The sequence below is a fragment of the Carcharodon carcharias genome, chromosome 6 (genome assembly GCF_017639515.1).
Source record: "Carcharodon carcharias isolate sCarCar2 chromosome 6, sCarCar2.pri, whole genome shotgun sequence".
NCBI lineage: Eukaryota > Metazoa > Chordata > Chondrichthyes > Lamniformes > Lamnidae > Carcharodon > Carcharodon carcharias.
This window is the reverse complement of record NC_054472.1, coordinates 119483867-119499554: the sequence shown is the minus strand read 5'-3', so window position 1 is coordinate 119499554 and position 15688 is coordinate 119483867. Positions and strand designations below refer to the sequence as shown.

Below are 15688 nucleotides of genomic sequence, written 5' to 3'. Positions count from 1 at the left end.
CAGGTGCACCCTCCTCCATCTGTGGAGCTGGAGCTGTTGGGGGTCACAGGAAGAGGGGATTTGGATCAGCCAGACATTTCTGGAATCACCTGGATGGATGGCCCCGAGGTGTTGAGTTGCTGGTTCACCTCCCTTTGGGTGCCCGAGGGCCCCTGTCTCAGTTCTTGAGGAGAAGGGAAATTGGAGTGAGATCGAGCTGCCCTGCACCCCTCTCTCGCTAATGTTGTTGGAGGCCAACTACGGCATCAGCGATGTAGTTCACCGCGTGTAGCAGTGCAGGACCGATGTCCTGGACCAAGGTCTCCATGGTGGCTGCCATCCTGCCAATGTTGACATCCATGCTTTGGCATGACGGCGTAATCACCACGGACTGAAGGCGGAAGGACTCTTCCATCGTGCCTTGCAATCTGAAGAGTGCAGCTGTCATTACTTCCTGCTGTTCCCGTGATTATCGCTGCAGTTCCAACTGAGTGCAGAGGCTCATCATCCGACTTGGACTCGACAAAACCCTTGCCTCCAGCAGTCCTCCGAGTGCTGACGACCTCGGGTCTCCGTGCCTCTGCCTCCTGTGGAACAGATTGTGTGCTGTGTTCCTCAGATAGCGAACCCGAGCCTGCTGTACGTGTAGGTCCCATCGAGGTGTGTGTGGCTGCGCTGGAGGAGGGTGTGGGTAAGCACTGTGATGGGTCTCTGAGGGTGCTGTCCTCAGGGTCCTCATCCGAGGTTCTGAGCCGGTGCAAAGGTTGCCTGAGGGCAGCGTGGCAGATGTACCTATGAGAGAATGTGGAGATTATTAGTGCATGGCTGCCACGCTACACAGAACAGTTGGGTTGCCAGAGAGATGCTCTGGTACACGATCCTCACTTGGGGGATGTGTGTGTGTTGTGTACATCTGTGTCTGTGTGTGTGTGTGTGTGTCTGTGCTCCAAGTGGAGCTATGGACGGGATGAGAAGGCAATCTCTAAAGGAGATGAGGCCAGATGGAGATGTGGGAGTATGTGTGAGAGAGTCAGTGGTGATATCCCTTCAGCTGGAAGTAAGTGAAATGCCAGTGAATGTGTGATGGACTTATGAGTGGGTGAGTTTAGAGCGATGAAATGCTTGCCTTACCCAGGCAGCATCCTCTTTCTGCACTGGATGGCCGACCTCTTGTGGGCAGTGTTGGCATTGACCACCGCTGCCACCACCTCCCAAGCTGCGTTCAGAGTTCATCATAGTGGGCTTCCACGGCATCCAAAATGCATTCCAGGGACGTGTCACTGAATCAAGGGGCTTCAGTCTTCTTGCCTTTTGGAGCCATGTTTTCTGTGCAGCAGTCCTGTGCTGGAAGCGCAGAGGTGTGCGCACAGCTGCAGTTTAAATATGGCACCTGGCATGAGGAAGCGGCGAGGTGATGGCATGGCGAACAAATCAGAGGCTGCCCATCAGCAAGATGGTGTGCTCCCCATGAGTGAATACTTAATGAGGTGGGAAGGGGATATGGCGCAGAAACCCGCCATTGTGGCCGGTGGGTAAATTTACTTTTTCCCTGCCCGCTACCACACTTTGTGCAAGTCTGGGACAATCCTGCCCTTGATTTTCCTTGGGGTCTCTCAGATTAGCAATGCTGGAATGGCAATGTAGATACTGGCCTCCAGCATGGCTCCTTCTTGAGAAAGTAGTTCTATTATGCAACATGATTGTATCACACTAATACACACCAGTTACTCCAAAACTCCTGCTTTAAATTAAACGGTTAGTCAATTCGCAGCTTTGAATAGGTTAACAGATAGTAAGCAAGGTATGCAATAGAAAAAGGGAAGAAAAAACAAATTGGAGGATGAATTAGAAATCCATCTCTCTCACACTTCCTGGAAACTGTGGGCTCGCTGATCGAGGGTTTGATTCCCACTTTGGCAAATGCATTGAATAGGGTTCAATTCCCAGAAGGGCTCTGCAGTGTTGTTCTCGATGGGCTGAATGGCTTCCTTCTATGTCCAGTGACTGTCTCACAATTTACCTATCCACATTCTATGGGAATGATAATCAACACTGGCAAGAGATGCTGTACTTAAAGAGAAATGAAGTTAATGACAATTGGTACAGTCTCTAATGAACTCAGTTTTCCCACAAGTAACTCCTGTTTATAATTGACATCAAACAATGCAGACTGTGTCCCAACATCCCTAAATACTCCTTTATCTGGGAAAAATCAGAAATATTCCAATCCACCCAGTTGGAAATCCAATATAGAGCAGAGAGAAAGATCATGTGTACTACCAGGAATAGGGGAGGTTTTGCATTTACTATGTTTAACTTCTAAAATGTCAATGAAAATCTAATGGTTTTCATGGTTCCCTTTTGGAGGAGAAATAAATTACATACAAAAATAGTTTAAACTCTCACTTTTCCTATAATGGATTGAACAGGACTAATAACAAATCTGAGCTGCAGCATTCACCTTGTACCATATTTAATTCTGCTCCAAGTTTCTGCAATAGGGGCATAACCTGATTCATGAGAATCAAATTTAAGGGCAAACCAACTTTGGCATGGGTTCCTGCTGCATTATCAAGTTTCACTTAACAGCAAAATGTCACCAGCCAAGTTTTGAAACTCCATCTTCTTCACTATTTTTTTTAAACCAATTTCCCCCTCTTCTCCTCACCTGAAGCTGTTAACTGCTCTCTACAGAAAGGCAACACTGACTAGGAGCACCATCCAATGCTTCTCCCAGGTGTTGAGAGCTTTGATGGAGAATGTGGGCAAACTATTCATCCCTGAATGTTTGAGGCAGTGATCATTGCAACCAAACCCAATCTTATCCACATTTGATATCCATGCATCAACATTTCCAGAAGGGGCTGCTGAATAACATTCAGGAGCAGGAACCATGCTCAAATTTCCTCTCCTTCACTCAGAGGCAATGAGGCCAGTTATAAGAATATAAGAAATAGGAGGCCATTCAGTGCATCAAGCCTGCTAAGCCATTCAATAAGGTCACGGCTGATCTGATTGTGGCCTTAATTCCACTTTCCTGCCTGCCCCTGAATAACCCTGGGCTCCCTTATGATCAAAAACCTGTCTAACTCAGCCTTGAGTTTATTCAATGCCCCAGCGTCCACTGCTCGCTGAGGAAGAGAATTCCAAAGATTAATGAAAAGTTCCTTCTTGTCTCTATCTTAAATGGGAGACCACTTAGTTTTAAACTGTGTCCTCTAGTTCTAGATACCCCACGAAGGAAACATCCTCCCAGCATCTACCCTGTCAAGCCCCCTCAGAATCTCATATTTCGATAAGGTCACCTCTCATTCTTCTAAATTCCAATGAGTATTGGCCCAACCTGCTCAACCTTTTCTCATAAGATAAACCCCACATCCCAGGAATCAGCCTGGTGACCTTCCCTGAACTGCTTCCAATGGAAGTATATATCCCTCCTTAAATAAGAAGACCAAAACTGTACACAGTACTCTAGGTGTGGTCTCAGCAATGCCTTGTACAGCTTTTGCAAGACTTCCCTTTTATATTCCATCCCATTTGCAATAAAGGCCAATATCCCATTTGCCTAATTACTTGCTGTACCTGCATGCTAAAATTTTGTGATTCATGCACAAGGACACCCAGTTCCTCCGTTACCACAGTATTCTGCAGTCTCTCTCCATTTAAATAATATTCAGTTCTTCTTTTTTTCCTGCCAAAGTGGGCAACCTCACATTTTCCCACATCATACTATATCTTTTGCCCAGTCAACCTATCTGTATCCTTTTGCAGATTCTTTCTGGTGTCCTCCTCACAACCTGCTTTCCTACCTATCTTTCTATCATCAGTGCATTTGTTCACAATATAGTCGGTCCCTTCATCAAAGTCATACATTGTGAATAATTGAGGCCCCAGCACTGATCCCTGGATCACTCCACTGGCTACTGTTTGCCAACCTGAAAATGTCCCATTTATCCCAACCCTCTGTTTCCTGTTAGTAAGCCAGTCCTCTAACCATACTCATAAATCTAGCCCAACACCACAAGCTCTTAACCTGTGTAGTTACCTTTTATCTTGCACCTTATTGATCGTCTATTGGAAATACACTACATCTATATAAAAGGCTCCCTTTTATCCAACCTGCATGTTACATCTTCAAAGAAATATAATAAATTTGTCAAACACAATTTCCCTTTCACAAAACCATGCTGACTCTGCCTGATCATTATATGATTTTCTAAATGCCCTGTTACTACTTCCTTAGTAACATTCTAACATTTTCCCAATGACAGATGTTAGGCTAAGTGGCTTATAGTTTCCCGCTTTCTGTCTCCCCCTCACCCTCTCTACTTTCTTGAACAGAAGTATTACATTTGCAGTTTTCCAATCTGCTGGGACCCTTCCAGAATCTGGGGGATTTTGGAAGGTTACAACTAATGCAAACACTATCTCTGCAGCCACTTCTTTTAAGACCCTAGAATGCAGGCCATCAGGTGAAGAGGACTTGTCAACTTTTCGTCCCATTCATTTTCCTAGTACTTTTTCTCCAGTAATAGTGATTGTTTTAAATTCCTCCCTTTTGCCTCTTGATTTTCTAGTATTCTTGGGATGCTTTTTGTGGTTCTGCTGTGAAAACAGATACAAAATATATATTCAAAGCCTCTGCCATTTCCTTGTTATACATTATTAATTCCCCGGCTCACTGTCTAAAGGAACAATGTTTACTTAAGCTACTCTTTTTCTATACTTTTTACTGACTGCTTTTATATTTCTTGCCAGTTTATTTTCATACTCTAATTGATCCCCCTTTATTATTTTTTCAGTCATCGTCTACTGGTTTCCAAAATTTTCCCAATCTTCTGGCCCACCAGTAATCTTCACAGCATTGTACTCCTTTTCTTTCAATTTGATATCATCCTTAACTTCCTTAGTCAGCCACAGATGATGCATCCTTCTTGTAGGGTCTTGCTTTCACAAAGGAATATATATCTGTTGCGAGTTATGAAATATCTCCTTAAATGTCTGCCACTGTTGTAGCTCCTCTTCAGCTGATTTCACTGAGGTTAGCTAACACCGCAGGCTGGTGACTCAACCCAGTTCTTCCTTGCTCTGTATGACACAACTAATCAGTAGATGAATTCACTGAGCCATCACAGCAGCCCTATTCAATCTTGCTTTCATTCTAAAAATTCAGAAATAAAGCTTGTCCACTAGCAATAAAATAATTTTCTCCCTGCAATATGTTAAGGGAGCAAATGTGTTAATTAGCAGCATTTAATATGATTGCTGTGCTTTTTGTTCTGTTTTAAAAACCTTGAAAAGATTTCACTCTAGTAACATAATACCTTGTTTTTTGCTTCCAAGGTAGTCAACATTCTGTGGAGAGAGAAACCAAATTAATGGGGCTGAATTTTATATCCCGGCAGGTGGGCATACACCTAACCTGACTGGTGTAAAATCGCATGGGAAGACATCAGGCGAACATCCCGACGTTATCGCACACTCGTAATATTTCGCTTGGCGGGCACATGCAAAAGTCGGATGTGCGCCCCCTCTCAATTAAGAAGGCAATTAAGCCCATTAATAGCACAGCCATCTCTAATTTTACGTGCCCATCAGCCTTACCGTTGGTGGACAGGCAAATCAGCCAGGCGGCCTTTACATTTTTCATCAAACCTCATTCAAGGGTGGGATGAAATTCCCATTATGAAATAAAACAAATAAGTATCTGTAGGCAACATTTTTATCAGTTATCAGTTATATTTTCAGGTGTCTGATTGTGATAGATGGACATTTTTTTTGCAGCTTTTTAAACCTTTTTTTTGATGATTTTCAAGTCTGCAGCTCACCCGCGCTCACAGAAATGTCATTGCCTACCCTCTTCCCACGCCCTCACCCACCAACACTGAGCTTTTCAGCCCATGTTTCATGCTGGCTGGCCTATAATTGGCCGCTCCCGGGCCCGCCAGAACTGGGGATATTCGCTGATGATTGCACAATGTTCAGCACCATTCGCGACTCCTTAGATACTGTAGCAGTCCATGTCCAAATGCAGCAAGACTTGGACAACATTCAAGCTTGAGCTGATAAGGGGCAAGTAACATTTGTGCCACAAAAGTACCAGCCAACAAGAGAGAATCTAACCATCTCTCCCTTGACATTCAATGGTATTACCATCACTGAATCACTATCTATCAATATTCTAGGGTTGCCTTTGACCAGCCATATAAGTACTGTGGCTACAAGAGCAAGTCAGAAGCTGGGAATTCTGTGGTAAGTAACTCACCTCCTGACTCCCCAAAGCCTGTCCACCATCTACAAGGCACAAGTCAGGTATGTGATGGAATAATCTCCACCTGCCTGGACGACTGCAGCTTCCATAGCACTTAAGAAGCTTGACACCATCTAGGACAAAGCAGCCCACATGATTGACACCATCCACCACTTTAAACATTCACTCCCTCCACCACCAATACACAGTGGCAGTAGTGTGTACCATCTACAAGATGCACTGCAGCAACTTTGCCAAGGCTCCTTCAACAGCACCTTCGAAACCCAAGATCTCTACCTCCTAAAAGGACAAGGGCAGCAGATGCAAGAGAACACCACCACTTGCTAGTTTCTCTCCAAGCCACACACCATCCTGAATTGGAAATATACCGCCGTTCCTTCACTATCACTGGGTCAAAATCCTGGAACTCTCTCCCTAAAAGCACTGTGGGTGTACCTACGGTGCATGGACTGCAGTCGTTCATGAAGGCAGCTCCCCACTACTTTCTCAAGGGTAATTAGGGTGGTCAATAAATGTTGGCCTAGCCAGCGATGCCCACATTCAGTGAACAAATAAAAAAACAATTGCGCTCTAACTTTTCCCAGTTCTGATGAAAGATCATTGACCTGAAATGGTAAATCTATTTCTCTCTCCACAAATGCTGCCATACCTGCTGAATATTTCTACCATTTTCAATTTTTATTTCAGATTTCCAACATCCACAGTATTCTACTTTCTAATTAGTAGCTAACAATCTGTTCACTGTGTTGACTCATGTGCTGGAAAAAGCCTGTATTTTATTTTGTGCTATGTCCCTTAAAAGAACCAAGTGAACTGGGGAGTATTTTGAAATAGGGTTAAGTAGTTTCCTGATTATGACATCACTAGGTCCCAAGGAATGCCCATGTGACCTTCAGTTGCCATTGGGATGAACAGGAAAGGAGCAAAGGGTAAACAAAAAGCCAATTTCAGTGGGGTGGGGTCAGCCTGCTTTTTCTCTGTTTGGCCATTGAGGAGACTGGGATTTTGTGCGAAGAGAAAATAAGTAAGGCTCTCTTCAAATGAAATGGTTTTCAATTTGGCAACCTTCAAACAGATCATATTATTGAAGCAGGTCTCTTAAAAAAAAGAGAGCAGAGATTATGTTACTGTGTGTGGTGTGCAGTTGGAAAACACAGAACACTGAAGAGAGGAAAGCAATGGATTGTGGATTGGACAATGCCCATTTCTGCTGTTCAGGTGCTGCCAGAGCCCACCAGATCATTTAAAGTGTTCAGAGAAGGGAGTTCTGGGGATTCTGTTTTATCAGGACTGTTACAACCCGAGTGAGAGAGGGTTCATTGACTTGCAACTTGTTGGTGGTAACTGTGTCTGGTGACATCAGTTGGGAAATGACCAGTAGTGAATGTGACTCTCAAGAGCCAAAACAATTGGATGGGAAGTGAGGAACCCTACAAAACAGAGGCCGATTTGGAAAAGACCGAGATTGCACATTTATATGGGAAGTAATGCAAGTGCTTGTAACTACACAAAGCATATCTTTATTGTGTCAACTAACCGAAGCAAAATTTACCTTTTTACTTGAAATATCCTTCACCTGTTAATGAATATTTGAATTGTGTTAATTTTAGTTGGTTAATCACAGTAAAAGTTTTAAAAAGTGAAAAAGTGCCCCTTAGTTTTCTTGCCGTTTGCGTCATGGGGATTCCTTTCATTTTAAAATGTTATCAGTCCACAGTAATCATAACACTGCAGAGAAGAATTCAAGACAAATAAAACCTTCTCTCAACAGGTATACTTCAAATTCAAAATATAAAATTTGAGCCTGAAAATATCTCAATAATATACATCTGTGTTTCCAAGGTTAGATGTGGTTTGAATTCTACTTGTTTACCGCTTTGGAAATTCTTTTGTCATCATTAAAAGGAATGTTTTAGTCAATTGCCAGAATAGTAGATCTAAGAACTCCTGTTCCCTGACATACCACAGATTCTTTGGTAAAGTAAACACTTCTAGTTCTCTGAGGAATCTCAAACATTACTAGGGGTGGATTTACAGCCTAGGTTCCAAGCAGTATAAACAGACTCACTGCTTTACAAGAACACATTTCATAAACATCTTCCTACCTTTCTATCATCTGCTGTAAGTTTCTTTTCCCTGCTGCATTTGAAGTTTCATTGATGTTTCAATCACTCTCTAAAATGCTCCGTCCAGTTTGCAGTGTGTGGGACACTGACTGGAACTAAAGACTGTGCTCTGAAGCAGAAAGCTTTCTTCTGGCACGTGCCAGATCCCAAGAGGACGAACCCTGTGGCATTTCATTCTTCTCCATATACAAAGGCCTGTCCATGACCGTAAAAGATTCCATTTTATGGAATATTTGATGTGAAATTATTGGAATCTTTTTAAAATAATTAGCACCTAGAGTATCACGTTAATACTTTGAAAGAAGTATTCACTTCTAGGACGTGGCTGAACAACATGAAAACATTTTGAGAAAAACACATTCATTTTTGTAACTCTTAAGTTTTTGTAAGGCATGAAATCCTGAAGCCCCAGATTCCAGAATCCTGACGGGATGTAATTTCTCTTAAATTGATGAATTTAACTAATATTATTTTATTTACCAGAAACAATTTTCAAGAGCATAACTGTATTTTAATGTTGTAAAAATATTAAATATGGTACATGTACAGCAAAAGGACTACAATTCATTAAAGCAACATAATTCTTCAAGATGTTCTTAGATAAAAAAACATATTTTCCAGTTTCACGAAGAACATATTCACAAATGATGGTTTATTCTATAAAATTCTTCAAGTTCTTGAAAGCACGCTTGCTTTACAAAGTAACAAAATACACCCCCCAGAGTGCCTTAGTGACCCTCATTCATCCACCCTATGACCTCTGCATTTGTTTCTCCATCACTTCAGGCCTGCTGCATTCATCCCATGTCAAGCCAGTTGATGTTGCTTCCTCCTAGCACCTGGCCACGAATTTGAATACAAAGTGTCATACAGTCATCCTTCCCTACTTGCTCCACGGCTCGCAAGTTTTCCACAAAAGCTTTACTGATAAGAGGTTTGGATCTCATTGCTGCAATATAAAAAGCAGTAAATTTAACCTGGTTTGTGGCAATGACCCTTTAAATCTGGTGGGGTTCACTTCTGCTCCAAGAGCACAATGAACAATAAATTTCAAATCTGTTCTCTATTGAAAACTCAGTCTGATTTCATTACCACACTAAACAATAGGAGTGGGCACAAAGTCAGCGTCAAACCCTTAACCCTTTCAGCACTGAGTTCCCTAATTTGTAGCTAAGACGACTTGCAAATTTTTGCTGAGAAGCGTGGCTGAAGACCCATGGCCTCTAATATAGGGGCCACCATTGATGACCGCGACTTCAGCTGCCAAGCCCTCAGCTCCTTTATAACCTCTCTGCATTTCTACCTTGCTTTCCTCCTCCAAAACGCTCCTTAAATGCAGCTTTTTGACCAAGATTCTGATCATCTGCTCTAGTATCTCCTTATGTGGTTTGCTGTCAAATTTTGTTTAATACCACTGTAAAGTGCCTTGGGATGGTTTACTATGTCAAATATGCTGTATAAATACAAGTCGTTGCTGTTATTGATACTCAGTACACGAGATCATCAACAGGGTAAAATCGCCCTGCACAATAGTAGCTTATTAAAAAATGTTGTGCTTGTATGAAGTTCCTCTGTCCAACATTTTATTAAAGGTATAAAAGCAATTTATTTGTACATTACTAACGCAAAGTGCAAAATCCACATAGAGTAGCAAACCTTTGTGTGAGGTACCCAAAGAATGGCAATCTCTTCTTTGCCTCCACCTATCACTGGCCCTCTCTCCAGTTCTACCTGTCCCGCCCCCCTCAACCAACTTATATTTCATCTCATTTCTATTTTTCCTTGGTTCTGTTGAAGAGTCATACAGACTCGAAACGTTAACTGTATTCCTCTCCATAGATGCTGTCAGACCTACTGAGTTTTTCCAGCTATTTTTGTTTTTGTTTCAGATTTCCAGCATCCGCAGTATTTTGCTTTTACCCAAACAGCATTGGTGCCTTTGGAACTGCATTGCAATATGAGTGAGTCCCAGAGGACAGGTAAGGTGAGGAGAATATAAAAAATTTGATTGTAAAGCATTCTCTTACTCATTAACTTTATTTGAACTTTTTCCTTTACTCTCCATCTCCCCACACTATTTTGGTCCTTTTTCTTGGTAGCTAGCAAGCTCCTTTTTCCATTATTTCTCCAAGCTCACTCACTTGTTTTCTAAAGGGCGAGCTTCAGATTTTGGTACAGGCCTGTCCTGTCTATTTCAGCAACATGGAGCTCATGCTGATTCATTCAACTGCTGACATTCACTGAAACAACTTTTACAATGTTAGCTGCAACCATCATCAAGAATCTTAAAACAATCACTCCAACAGAGAATCTGATATATTTTATAAGATATTGGACCAGAAAGAGGTTATAAATAGATTTAAGCATCTGTTCTTTGGGCTAATTTATTACAAAAAGTAATGAGTAAATTATAATTACACATTTTGCTCTTACAGAACCTGTTCAGTCTTGTTAAGTGAACAGTACATCCAGAACACAAATACTGTTTCCAGGATTAGAGCACAATTCCTCTGACCCGCTGTGGCTCATGTCAATGTAGATTAACAATTTTGACCTTCAACGTCAGTCTCTTCATCCCTGCTCAAAGTATCATGAGCAACAACAGCAACTTTATGGAAAGCTTGTAGCTGAGAGGCTGGATGGTCATGGAGTTGCAGGTTCAACAACACAGTTTCATGCAACCAATGAACCACAAGGCAAATTTCCAACAAGATACATCAGACAGGGAGATGCATAGGCTGAGTGTTTCTTCAAAAAAAAGTGAGCAAGTGGATAAATATAAAGTACCCCAACTTAATCTTGCACGCCTCTTAATACCCAGTTACAAAATGTTCCCTTAAAGAAGAAGTGGGACTATCAAATGCAGAGCCTGCTAGGTGTCAAGTAGCTTAAAGGAGAGGATAAAGAAAAAAAAGGAAGTTTATGACAGACACTTGGGGCTCAATACTGCAGAAAACCTAGAAGAGTATAAAAAGTGTCGGGGTAAAATTAGAAAGGGGGTTAGGAAAACAAAAAGAGAGCATGAAAAATATTGGCAAGTAAAATCAAGGGAAACCCAAAGATTTCTTATAAATACATAAAGAGCAAGGTGATAACAAAAGAAAGAGTAGGCCTAAGAGTGACCATAAGGATAGCCTGCGTGTGTGGAGGTGGAGGATGTTGGTATGATTTTTAATGCATACCTTGTGTCTGTTTTCACAAAAGAAAGAGGCGATACAGACAATGCAATCAGCAAGAAGGAGGGAGAAATATTAGATTTAATTAGCATTGTGAAACTGGAAGTATTAAGGAGTTTAACATCATTGAAAGTCAATAAATCCCTAGGCCCAGCCAAAATTTTATCCTAGGCTGTAAGAGAACAAGAAATAGTGGAGACATCATTTTCCAATCCTCTCTGCCTGCAGGCGCAGTGCCAGAGAGGAGGACAGCTAACATTGTATCATTGTTTAAAAAAAGAGAAAGAGATAGACCGAGTAATTACAGGTCAGTCAGCACTCAGCGATGGGAAGATTATTTTTTTAAATTTCTTAAGAACAGGATAAATATTCATTTAGAAAGATACAGAATAATCAAAGACAGTCAGTAGAGATTTGTTAAGTGAAGGTTGTGCCTGATCAGCATGGTTAAATTTTTTGAGGAGGAAACAAAGGGGATTGATGAGAGTAGTGCATTTGATATAGTCTATTTGAATTTTAGCAAGACTTTAGTCAAGGTCCTACATAACAGCTCACAAAAGTAAAAGTCCATTGAATCCAAGTCAAAATAGCAAATTGGATCCAAAATTGGCCCAGAGGCAGGGAGTAAATGGTAATGGTTGATGGGTGTTTTTGTGACTGGAAGACTGATTTCAATGGGTTTCTGCAAGGCTCAGTACTAGATCTCTTGTCTTTTGTGATGTATATCAATGAGTTGGACTTGAACATAGGGGTTTTGATTAAGAAGTTTGCAGGTGATACAAAAGAAGAAAGCTGTAGACTGCAGGCAGATATCAATGGACTAACCAGGTGGGCAGAACAGTAAAGTTCAAACTGGCGAAATGTGAAATAATGCATTTGGTGAGGTTAATGAGGCAAAGGAATGCACAATAAATGGTAAGATACTGAGAAGTGTAGATGAACAGAAGGGCCTCTGAGTGCATGTCCACAGATCCCTGAAGAGGCTGGACAGGTAGCTAAGGTTGCCAAGAAGGCATACAGGATACTTGCCTTTATTAACCAAGACATAGAATATAAGAGCTGGGAGGTTATGCTGGAGAAGTATAAAACTAGTTAGGTCACAGTTGGAGTACTACATGCAGTTCTGGTCACCACATGATAGGAAAGATGGGATTGCAATGAATTGGATACGGAGAAGATTTACAAGGATGTTTCCTGGGCTGGGGAGTTTTAGTTATGAGGTAAGATTGGATAAGATAGGGCTGTTTTCTGTAGAACAGAGCAGGCTGAGGGATGACCTAATTTAAGAGTGTAAAATTTTGAGGGATCCGCATACAGGCAGGGAAGGCTCTATATCTCTTGGATGAAGGGACCATAACTAGGGCGCATAGATTTAGAGTAAGGGATAGGAGGTTTGGAGAGGATTCGAGTGGAAATTTTCCATGCTGAGGGTGCTGGGGATCTGGAACTAATTGCCTGGAACGGTGAAAGAGGCAGAAACCCTCTAAAATTCAAAAAGTTAATTGGATGCACACTTGAAATTCTGTAACCGTGCAAGGATACAGACTAAGCTGGAAAACGGGATTAGGTTGGATGATTACTTGTCAGCCAGTGCAGAAACAATGGTGGAATGCCCTCCTTCTGTGCTGTAAATTTCTATGATTCAATTAAAATGGTATCAGCAGAGAACATGTAAGAGGGACCTAACTTACCTGCCATTTTGGATGGGAAATATTGCTGACAAAAAAAAAGTACTGGAGGTGAGGTGAAAGTCACAGTTTTAATCCCTGTTCTGACATACGAACACACAAACATACAAAGTAGGAGCAACAGTAGGGCACTCGGCTCTTCAAGCCTGCTCTGCCATCCAATAAGGCCATGGCTGATCTGATTGTAACGTCCTGCCTATCCCCGATAACCTTTCACCCCTTATTAGTCAAGAATCTATTTAGCTCTGCCTTAAAAATATTCAAAGACCCTGCTTACACCGCCCTTTGAGGAAGAGAGTTATCCAAAGACTCACAACCCTTTGAGAGAAAAATATTCTCCTCATCTCCGTCTTAAATGAACAACCCTTTATTTTTAAACTGTGACCCCTAGTTCCAGATTTTCCCACAAGAGGAAACATCCTCTCCACATCCACCCTGTCAAGACCCCTCAGGATCTTAAAGGTTTCGATCAAGAAGCCTCTTCTTCTTCTGCTTGGCATACAGCTATGAGAATGCGTCAATTGTTGTCTTGAGGTTTTGGCACAATGGGAGGAAAAACAAAGGGAGTCATCCAAGACTGCTCAGAGACCAGGTCAAAGTTACTCTAGTGAAAAATCACTGGCCCATTCATTCAGCAGCAAGCATGCAAACCCATGGAGAAATTTCAATCCCTCGCAAAAATAGTGATAAATAATCATGATCACCTGCTGGTTGAGAAATATTTCCCTAACAATCTCTTCAAACTAGAGAAGTAAACTAATGAAACATAAAATTACTTATATATAAATTAACATTTTTTTAACAAAACAATATGCAGTGATTGCATTTTCTCTTTACCTCCTTTTCTTTCAATTAACCTTCTGGAAATGCATTCATTTTTAGGCGACAAGTGGAAAAATAGCACTGGAATCACCACAGTCAGTAAGTCTTCTCAGTGGCAGAAACTATGGCTCCTAGATAAAAAGAAAACCAGAAGTTCATGAGGGAAGTGAAAGGAACGCATGTTTCTCCAACTGAGCCAACTTAGCTCTCACAAATACCACAGTTGAAAATTCAAATTTATACTAATCCTCCAGCTGCTCCTTATCAAAATACATTATGCAAACATATTCATTTTGATATTAGATAGCAGTTAAAGGCCTGTATGGGGAATTGTTTTCGGAGGAGGATCTGTCAGAAACACCTAACTCTGAAAGACCACTTCAATAGTTGCTGGAAACATTTCCAGTGGAGAAACCAACTCATGACACAACAGTCTACAAAGCCTTTTTTCCCCCTGCACAAAATGAAATCATGTTGAAGCAAACAACCTGATTAGGACTCCTGCTGGTCACTTGTCCTAATGGACCGGTCAATATCACTGAGTTACAGGGTATGACTGGTTCACAAAAAAGCAGAACAAATCCAAACTGGATTTACTATATTACCAGTTACTATGGTATGATCCTGCTCTCAATCATCAGCAAAGTGATGGAAGGGGTCGTTGACAGTACTACCAAGCAGCACCCAACCTGCTCATTGATGTTCAGTTTGGATTCTGCCAGTAGCATTCAGCTCCAGGCCTCATTGCAGCCTTGGTCCAAACATGGCCAAAAGAGCTGAACTCCCAATGTGAGGTGAAAGTGACTGCCCTTGACATCAAGTCAGCATTTGTCCGAGTGTGGCATCAAGGAGCCCTAGCAAAACCGGAGTCAATGGGAATCAGGAGGAAAGCTCTCCGCTGGTTGTAGTCACATCTATCGCAGAAGAAGACAGTTGCAGTTGTTGAAATCCAATCATTTCAATCCCAGCACATTGCTGCAGCAATTCCTCTGAGTAGTGTCCTAGGCCCACCCATTTTAAGCTACTTCATCAATGACTTTCTTTCCAACATAAGGTCAGACGTGGGGATGCTCACTAATGATTGTGCAATATTCAAATGCAGTCAAAACTACACACATACTGAAGCAATCTGTGTCTGTACGTAGCATGACCTGGACAACATTCAGGCATGGACTGACAAGTGGAAAGTAACATTCACGCTATGTAAGTGTCAAGCAATGCCCATTTCCAATGGAAGAGCACCTAATCTCCTCTTGACATCCAATAGCATTAGCATTATCAAATCCCCACCATTCAACCACTGGCCAGAAACTTAACTGGACCAGCCACATAAATGGTGTGTCTATAACAGCAGGTCAGAGGCTGGGTATTCTGTGGCAAGTGTTTCATCTTCTGGCTCCCCAAGCCTTTCCACCAATGGCAGGGCTAAAGTCAGGAGTGTGATGGACTACTCTCCACTTACCTGGATGGGTGCAGCTCTAACAGCACCTAGTAGCTTAATACCAACTAGAACACGGCAGACTTCTTGACTGGCGCCCCACCCACAATCTTAAACATTCACTCCCTCCGCGATATAGAAGATACACTCCAGCAACTTGCAGAAGGCTTCTTTGATAGCACCTCCCA

At 41.9% G+C, this 15688-nt stretch overlaps 1 protein-coding gene across 1 annotated transcript in view; it reads right to left on the bottom strand.

Annotated features, from left to right (window-relative positions):
* The window catches only part of greb1l (GREB1 like retinoic acid receptor coactivator), a 237229-nt gene that overhangs the window by 202758 nt on the left and 18783 nt on the right, over positions 1-15688 (bottom strand). The window contains exon 2 of the mRNA XM_041188959.1: positions 14078-14193. The gene's annotated coding sequence lies outside the window, so the exon portion shown is untranslated. The remainder of the gene's footprint in view (positions 1-14077; positions 14194-15688) is intronic.